This window comes from Scardinius erythrophthalmus (genome assembly GCF_964197995.2).
Source record: "Scardinius erythrophthalmus genome assembly, chromosome: 18".
NCBI classification, from domain to species: domain Eukaryota; kingdom Metazoa; phylum Chordata; class Actinopteri; order Cypriniformes; family Leuciscidae; genus Scardinius; species Scardinius erythrophthalmus.
This window is the reverse complement of record NC_138238.1, coordinates 2011168-2020697: the sequence shown is the minus strand read 5'-3', so window position 1 is coordinate 2020697 and position 9530 is coordinate 2011168. Positions and strand designations below refer to the sequence as shown.

General features: G+C 38.1%; 1 protein-coding gene across 1 annotated transcript in view; it reads right to left on the bottom strand.

The window, feature by feature from the left end:
• The window catches only part of LOC308707081 (zinc finger MIZ domain-containing protein 1), a 56968-nt gene extending 48540 nt beyond the window's left edge, over positions 1-8428 (bottom strand). The window contains exon 1 of the mRNA XM_081393198.1: positions 8311-8428. The gene's annotated coding sequence lies outside the window, so the exon portion shown is untranslated. The remainder of the gene's footprint in view (positions 1-8310) is intronic.
• Positions 8429-9530: the final 1102 nt, after the last annotated feature.

Genomic DNA, 9530 nt, shown 5'->3' with positions numbered 1-9530 from the left:
AGGGCTGTCACTTTACGTTCGAAAATCGATTGTATAGTCGATCGGACCAACCAACGCAATTTTTCGAAAACGAAAATAGGGAATCGATTTTTAGCTGTCTTCTCTCGGAGCGCGTCCAGCTCGTCACAATACGCCCGCAGCGAACGCGCGTCACACAGCAAATGCAGGCTCTGACATACACACATAACAGCAAATTATCCTTCTGCATTGTGTCTCTTTTTACTACAAAAATGTGAATTCTGCTGGTATTCAGATACAGATTCGGGCTATGGTCTACTATCGCCTATTGAGGCGAAATTTGTTTGACATTTCTATGGCAGTCCACTCTGCTTATTGTTTTTGGAGAATGTTGCACTCCTGTTTGTCATTGTGCACGAAACTTCACGCCAATAAATCATCAGGAATATTTGCTGACTTGTGTGTCTCAAGCGCCCTCTTTACGTTCGTCCTAATGCCTGTTAGTTGTCCGTGGATTTGCCCATATTTGCCGTTTAAAATGGAAACGTCTTTAGACATGGAAAATCGATTTTACAATCGATTCAATGAACACTTATGTCTCAAAAATCGAACAGGATTTTTTCACAAATGTGACAGCCCTAGTGTGAAAGGGCCCTTAGTTTGAAAACGCATCTTTTTCTCTCCGTTTTGTCCTTCTGTTTGAAAACGCCGTTTTCGTGTTTTAGTGTGGACGGTCCAAACTGAGGCATCTGAAAACGATGACGTGAGTTTAGTCATGTGACTAAACATATTGTACCAATGGATGTTCATGTTTATAGCGGTATTGTGCCTGTTATGTGCTTTTCACTTTCACTCTGTTGCTAAAATATGTTACTTCACACACTCTTCACATCACAGTCCTGCAAACATGACTGAAGGTTTACTCACATTTGCTGAGAGCAGTTTTTTGCTAAATAAAATGATCCTGCCAGAAGAATTGCGTGATAAATTCATCATTTATTTTTCCATCCATCTCGTCTCAGTGAGCTTTCGTGAGGGTTTATGCATGCGCATTAAAGGTGAATTTAGCGTTTTCCCCACGTTTCAGTGTGGATTAGAAACTTTTGGAAAACGCTTGAAAACGCGAGTGTGGACGGAGAGCGCGTTTAAACGCAAACTCAGTTTTTAAATGTACCCGAATTAACGAAGACATAGCCAGAGATAAAAATAAAAATACGAGTGTGTCTCAGCACAAGATCATCTCTCAGTATCGGGACGCACGTTCATCTGGAAGGAAAGTAATATCCCGGATCTGCTGGTGTTCACGGCACCGGAACGCTTTCATTTCATTGTGATGGAGACGCAGTCGAGCGTGACATTATCATGTCACCGGTCTGCAGACACTCAGGACTCGTGATGGAAGATCACAGACGATGAAGATCAAACACTGCATGTACAGACACACACTTCAGCCACACACACATCCAGTCAGTGGCCAGTAAATGCCCCCAAAACTGCTCAAATCGCAACACATCACACACCAGTCTCTCACAGCTCACAGACAGATCTAAACTACCATCTGCAGGGTTGATAAGCCAAATTTAAGGCTTTTAAAGACTTAGATTTTATCAATTAAAGACTGAATTAAATCAATAAAGTACAAAGAACATCAAAAAAGAATTTGGATGTTGGAAAATATCAAATGCTTTTTAATCTTCGCTATTGCTTTAATACAAAGCGCGCTGTTATTTGATGCGTAGTGACGTGTGTGTTCAAGTCAGGCCTGTCACGATAACTACTTTTTGTTGTGCGATATATTGTCCCAGAAATAATTGCGATAAACAATATCATTGCCACTTTAAGACCATTTTATGTCACTGAATATAATAAATCATAATATAACAGCATAATAATGCAGGTAGGCCTACACACTTTCAAATGACAACAATCATTCTTTATATCATGGAAATAAAGAGTCAAAAAATTAAATATCCTAAATAAAAAAACTTGAATAAATAGTAAATAAACATTTTCTAAAAATAAAAAATAAATGCACTTGCAAAAAAAGCACAAAAGGCATAATTTTTCCCTGGCTTTCTTTTCTCTGTAAAGTAAAGGTGCTTTAAATTGCTGAAAACACAAACTCTGCTCAGCAGTCAGATGTCCGTCACAGATGCCTCAACAGGCCTTATCTGCTGCTAAAACTATTTACGCCGTGATGTTTATATTTGCACAAGAATAGTGGATTGCATCTTTGAAACCCAAGTGCATTTGAACTTGTCTGTAGTTGTCAGGAAAACTATATCTATATATAAACTATATATATCATGATGAGTATTTGAGCTAAATCTGCGCATATTTGGCTTACACGAACTTCCCCGGAAAAGTGAGTAAACATTAATTGGAACTGTAACCAGAATTGTTTCATTTCTCATGATTCCCATCCCATATCATGTGTGTGTGAAGCATCTGTGAGCCTCCATAGCATCATAGACCACATGAGCACAACGATAAAAACACACTGACCGACCTCTGCTGATAAGTGCTTGTTTTGCGAGTGTTTTCGTCCTGACTCACAGACTGAAAACACCACATTCTCTCACCGGCTGCAGATAAAATCACTCTTGTTTTCAGAAGTTCAAGAGAGACTGACGCTGTTGGAGGACAGCGAACAGCATTACGTCACGTGACAGTGAGTAACGTCCTCGCGTCACTGAGAGTTTGACTGAATGAATCGATGATCTCAACCCACATCAGTCATGCAAGATCACCAAAACAGGATTTTCCGGGCTCTTTTTGGATCAGAGGAGTTGTGAGCAACCTTTTGTATGACGTAAATGTGCAGTGATTGCAGGACACACTCTTAAAGGTCTGTTTTATCGGTCTCTGGAAGCCCATTAGCTGGATCCGGTGCACTTCTCAATTTGCCTGACAGATCTGGTGTATCAAACTCATTTGGCAACCGAGTCACAGAGAGACACTTTCAGTTCAGCCAATGTGTGCTGATGGCTCTCATCCTCATTAGCCAATCACAAACACACATCCCACAGCACAGGGCCAATCAGAAAGGCACATTTCACAGCCTGGAAGTCAGAAATGTACATCTGAAAACATGGAAACAACTAGAAATGTTGAGGCTGAAACACTCCTGAAATGACCAAATACTCAGTTTGATGAGGTTAATAAAAAGTGGAGATGCGATGCAATGGATAAAATATCTATGTGAGGGAGCGGTGTTTATCTAAATCTGATCAATTTAAAGATACAATTGGGGTTTTAACATACAAACCACCAGCACAAAGTCAAATTAAAGCATCTAAACAATAAAAAAAGAAAAATCTTGATCAGTGCTAATTTTGAATTCTGTGTGTATTCATGTGTTGTTAGGCAAGTAAACATCTCCAGCAAATAGTTTATATTTAATTAAGTAGGAAACTGTCTTAATTGAGGTGTGGTAATGTGTGTTTGTGTGGCGTCTGTGCAAACGGATGTGTTTCTGGATGTAGCCAGAGGTCAGTGACCTTTCCGCAGATCTAAACGCTGGGTGTTCGCCAGCCATCTGACCTGACCTCTGTGTGTGTGTGTGTGTGTGTGTGTTTGATGTAGACCGACTCGCAGGCGTCTCATCACAGCGGAGCAAGATAGATTATCGCAAGTAACACACACCAACGCAAGACACACAAAATGAGTTAGTAAAGCTGTAGCCTTAAATGCCCCATGAAATCATAATGAACAATACTTATGTTATCTTTAAATGGAATATTGCAGTATTTATTCAAAATGATTTATCAGTGCGCATCATTATTTTAAATTCACGATCTGATGATTTTATATTGTGATCAATCTTCAATCCGTAAGTGAATCGCAGAGATTTTCTCTTTTATGTCCTCGTAATAATGTTAAAATACAGCATTAACTGCCTAATAGATGCCCGATCATATCAAGTGTCTCTATCATGTGACTTTCACGCGTGGTGACGCATTTTATTTATTTTTTTACAGCAGTATGGCTGTGCGATGAATAACATTTTAGTTTCGGTTTGGATTTTGGCTTTCAAAGATTATAAAAACGTGAGAATCAAGATAAAATGATCATTGTGCAATAATATCATGCCGTTCCTTTAAAGCGCTGTACTTTCGCCCCTAAAGCCTAAACTTAATGTCTGAATCAGTCAAATCATGTAACGGGACTGTTGTAAAATGCAGTCTACAGCGGCACATGCTTTACACAGTGTCGTGTTAGCGGCCCTTAAGTTAATAACTAATGATTTTTACAACGGAAATGAATCAATTAAAAACGTACTTAAGCCAGACAATGACTTTATTCTATAGAGCTGCTGTACAGCCAAAACAATCTTTGTTGCATTCATTTCCTATTGTCACTGTAAAGCTGCATTGAAACAATCTGTATTGTGAAAAGCGCTATATAAATAAAGGAGTTATTAAAACAAATGCATTAAACTGCAAAAGAGACTGATCCCTAGGCCTGTCACGATAACAAATTTTGCTGGACGATAAATTGTCCAAGAAATTATCGCGATAAACGATAATATCCTTGTCCTCCTGTTACTTTGTCAAGTGATTGTGTACTGTCGGGAAGACGGAGACGCACTTTATTGCGTGTATAGGCTACGCACTGAAAATACTTGGTTAGGATTAGGGGTGAGGAGTGCGTGCGTATTACACGCCATAAAGAGCGTATCATATGCACGCAAAAACTATTTTTGGCGTATAAATGGCACGAGAAATAACATTCGTGGAATAGATACGCATTTTCATGTGATCGGGCTCGCTGTCGCAACTCACAACTAGCGTCTTCTCTCTCTCCCGGCAGTCGCTGCAAGCAGTCCCGCCGGCGCTTTCCCATACAAAGACAATGTGACTGACAAGCGCCGCGTGCCGCCTCCCAACACAAAGACCATGCAACTGACAAGACGGTTCACTCCTCCTATACGCTAAAGAACTGAGAGTGGTCATCCAGTCTCTTTGGTAGAGAGAGAGAGACGAGGAAAACAAACAAGCATGCAAATGGAATTATCGCGGCCGGAAAAATTATCGAGCTCATTTTTTTTTATCGTGCGATTAATTGACTTATCGACTATCGCGACAGGCCTACTGATCCCCATGTGCTCTCTGTGTGCGTGCTGCGAAACGGTGCTAAAATCGGACAAGCAAATTATACTTGGGGTTTCAGACGCCTGACACAGTGTCTTAACTACACACGACGCGACACGCGATAAAAGTTATCTTTTCCATGTTAATCCGAGTGTTTGTCCTAACCGGCCACAACGGCAACACGCGACGATTCTATTTTAGAAACGGTTTCTATTTTTCTGCGACGTCGCTCTGGAACAACAAACACAAAGTGTGGCGATGATAATCTCAGGGACTGTTTATGTGCTTTATTAAATGTTAAAAGCGTGTCATGTGACTCTGAATATCATTTAGTGCTCCAGCTTTGAAGCTGTAAAAGCAACAGTGGATAATTCACCTCTGATCTTGAAATTAAACAAATGGAAACAAGAAACTATGAACAAACAAGTGTATTCTTTGACAAAGATTGTTTTAGTAACTCAGCCTATGTATTTTTAATAATGTTTAAATGCTGTAATATTTGTGAATTTGATTATGTAGCGACTTATCCATTTTCTTGCAATTGCCGTCAAGATTACTCTCTGGTGCCGCGAGACTCCGCCCACACACTGTTCTGATTGGCTGACTCCGCCCACATGCTGTTCTGATTGGCTGACTCCACCCACACACTGTTCTGATTGGCTGTGAGTTTTGATTGATTTTTTCATATCACGCAGTCGCATCGCGTCTAGTGTGGACAGAAATTATTTATCGCTGGAATCTTATCGCGTCTGGTTAAGATACGGTGTTAGCGGTAAAATACACACAAGAATAGGTCAAAATGTCCGTCTTGGCAAGTATGTAGGCTACATAAAGACAGTCAGTTATGTCTTTAGTGAATAAACAGTTGGGAAAGAAATGGATGTGTGTCATTATATTAGATCCATGCATTCGGTCTTAAAGCCTAATGTAAATATCGGCTGCTGTCTGTCATTAATGTTAAAGACAAAATCACTGCTCTTGACCGAATAACTTTAGTAGTTTTAATAAGAATCAGTGTATTTAATTCGTACTGTGAAGACTATGCAGTGTTTTAAAGTTTAACTCAGGGTTTAATGACCATTTTGACAACTGATTGTTTAATGCAATACTGTGTTTTAAATTGTGAAAATAGATGAAGTCCATAGGCTTGTTCAAGTCTGGATATTCTCGATAAATTGGGAAGATCGTGACTCAGATCGTGATTGTTTGTTATAAGATCGTGAAATTAAATTTTTGGGAAATATTGTCCACCCCTAATTCAGGATTACAGCGAATGGCTTCGATCAAAACAATAACAAAAGCAGCGTTCTCTACATGCTTTCTTCTGTATCCGATAATCCGACAACAAGTCTCTCTGAAAAGCCTGCGTCGAACCGCGATTTGTTTAAAACTTTAAATACGAATCCACAATAAAATGAAGTGACTGAATGTGTCGTCCAGGAAGGCAATGCAAAGATTGTGTTTTTCCACAATTTGCCAAACGTCTTGTAATCCTCTATGGTTTTGTTGCTGGAGTAATCCTGTGTTTGCATCTTTCTCGTATTTACTACCACATGACATGTGTGAATAAGTGGGCGGGGCTAAAGAGGCGATGATGTAGAAGTAGGCGTGGATATTCTTTACGTAACGTAATAATGCGAAAAAATCCAAAATGAGTAATTTTGTTGGACTAACAATAAAGTTTTGAGTATTTTTATAGTACAATGACCTCTTACATGTCAAAAGTTCAAGGAAAATTAGATTTCTCAATTCATGACCCCTTTAACAAATGATGCTACACACACTGCTCTATGTCAATGTGTCTTTTGTCCACATCTACAGCTGAATAGGACAGGCGACCCCCTCACACACACACACACACACACACACACACACACACACACACACACACACACACACACACACACACTCTCTGGGGCGAGGCAATAAAATCCCTCCTCAGATTCACGTTTCTGGACACTGATCTTACAAACACGCGAGAGACACATGAGAGCGACCAGAGCTTGCAATCACTTACATCACTCGCGTTTCTCCGAGCAAAACACTGCTACCGAGAATCACGTCTGAGTTCATTTTTAATATGCATAAACAGCAATAGAACAAACAGAACATTATGCAACTCACAGTACAATCACTAGTGACTAAAGTCCACTCACTGTAAAGTGGAATTTAAGGGCTGGTCAATGACTCAACTAGAGAAATACCTCCAACACACACACACACACACACACACACACACACACACACACACACGGAGAGAGAGAGAGAGTGATATAATGGTTCGAGAGCAGCTTTATGTCTGGTTTTTGGTTCTTTTTGGTGTTTTTGCAGATGTCCAGGCATGAAACAGCAGCATCTTCTCTCTCTCTCACACACACACACACACACACACACACACACACACACACACACACACACACACACACCTGCCTTTACTTTAGACCCACAAAAACACATTTATGACCTTAAAAATGTTCACACTCAATAATTCAAATACTGACATTTTTGTTTTTACTTAAAAAAAACTGAAGTAACACTTCACATTGTCCATTGTCCACAATACAAACTATTATATAGTGACAAATCACGTTTTCTTCTCTATTATTAGGTGTGTATAAGTATGCATGAATGCCATGTGTACATTTGTATTACTAGTTAAAAGTGTTAAACAAAGATGAGATGCAAATTAGCATATGCTATATTCTCTATACAAAGCGTATTTTTCAGCTTTTTGTCTGGAATCATGTTTTTTTTACATAAAAATCAAAAACACCAATAACAAATGTTATCGTAGCCTAATAATAATAATGTGTGATTGCAAGCAACCCCACAAATTAAAGTGAATAGTACCTTGTTATTTGTGTAAAAGAATAAGTAAGAGACTAATGTAAACTGTGCTCCAAAACAACCACAAACATTCAACAAATGCAACACAAAATTCGGGCTTTTATGAATGAAACACACGCGCATTAGTGCAACCATGTGTGCAAAACATCCGAATAATTTCGCGAACCAAGCCATGAATGAATGGATGAATCGACCGAATCTTCTAAACATAACTTAATCATCCGAATCGAGATGACTAAACCTGATTTAATGATCCGAATCGCGATCCCGCTTGAAACCGATTGCGCACACACGCGCGCGCACCGTCAGAACACCGGGAGCTCGTGCACCGGAGATGAAGATAAACTCATAACTCAAAACTCAAAACTCATAATCACCCCGAAACAGTTCAAGAAGACACACACGGTCTTACCGGTTAAACCCCACCGGAGGATGAGTGACAGAATCCGCCGAGCTGCTGAAGTGTGTTGTATTTCTCTCTCATGATCTGCTCAGTTCAGTGTCACATTACATCCAGCTCTTTCTATTTCCACACACACACCGCGGGCAGATGGAAAACACGGACTGGATCGCAATGATCCGGGATTCTGGCGGAAACCCAATCCAAATACTTCTGGCGCGTCGAGGGGACAATGACCCAAATTGTGTAAGCAGCAAAAACTCTCAGGTTAAACACACTAACTTACAAACACATATAAAAATAGAGCAGTCTCTTTTACGTTAATTTAATTAAGCATTATAAAATATTTGTGTTATATGTATATAAGAGAGAGAGAGAGAGAGAGAGAGAGAGAGAGATAGTGGTATATATATATATATATATATATATATATATATATATATATATATATATATATAATTGTAAATTATATTAAATAGATATATAAATAAAATAAAACATAATATAATAATAAATTATATACTATTATATAAAAATATATTTTATATATATTTATAGTTTGGGATCGGTAAGAATTGTTAATGTTTTTAAAATAAGTCTCTTCTGCGCACCAAGGCTACATTTATTTGTTAAAAAAATTCAGTAAAAATAGTGTAATATTATTACAATTTAAAATAACCGTTTTCTATGTGAATATACAGTACCAGTCAAAGGTTTGGAAACATTACTATTTTTAATGTTTTTGAAAGAAGTCTCTTATGCTCATCAAGCCTGCAGTAAAAAAAAAACAAACAAAAAAACAGTAATATTATGAAATATTATTACAATTTAAAATAATGGTTCTCTTTTTTAATATATTTTAAAATGAAATTTATTTTTGTGATGCAAAGCTGAATTTTCATCAGCAAGTACTCCAGTCTTTGGTGTCTTATGATCCTTCAGAAATCATTCTAATATGATGATTTATGATCAATGTTGGAAACAGTTGTGCTGCTTAATATTTTTTCATAACCTGAGATACTTTTTTCAGGATTATTTGATGAATAAAAAGTTAAAAAGAACTGTATTTATTTAGAATAGAAATCTTTTGTAACAATATACACTACCGTTCAAAAGTTTGGGAACAATAACTATTTTTTTTTTTTAAGAAATTAGTACTTTAATTCAACAAGGATGCGTTAAATTGATAAAAGGTGATGGTAACGATTTATATTGTTAGAAATGTTTTTATT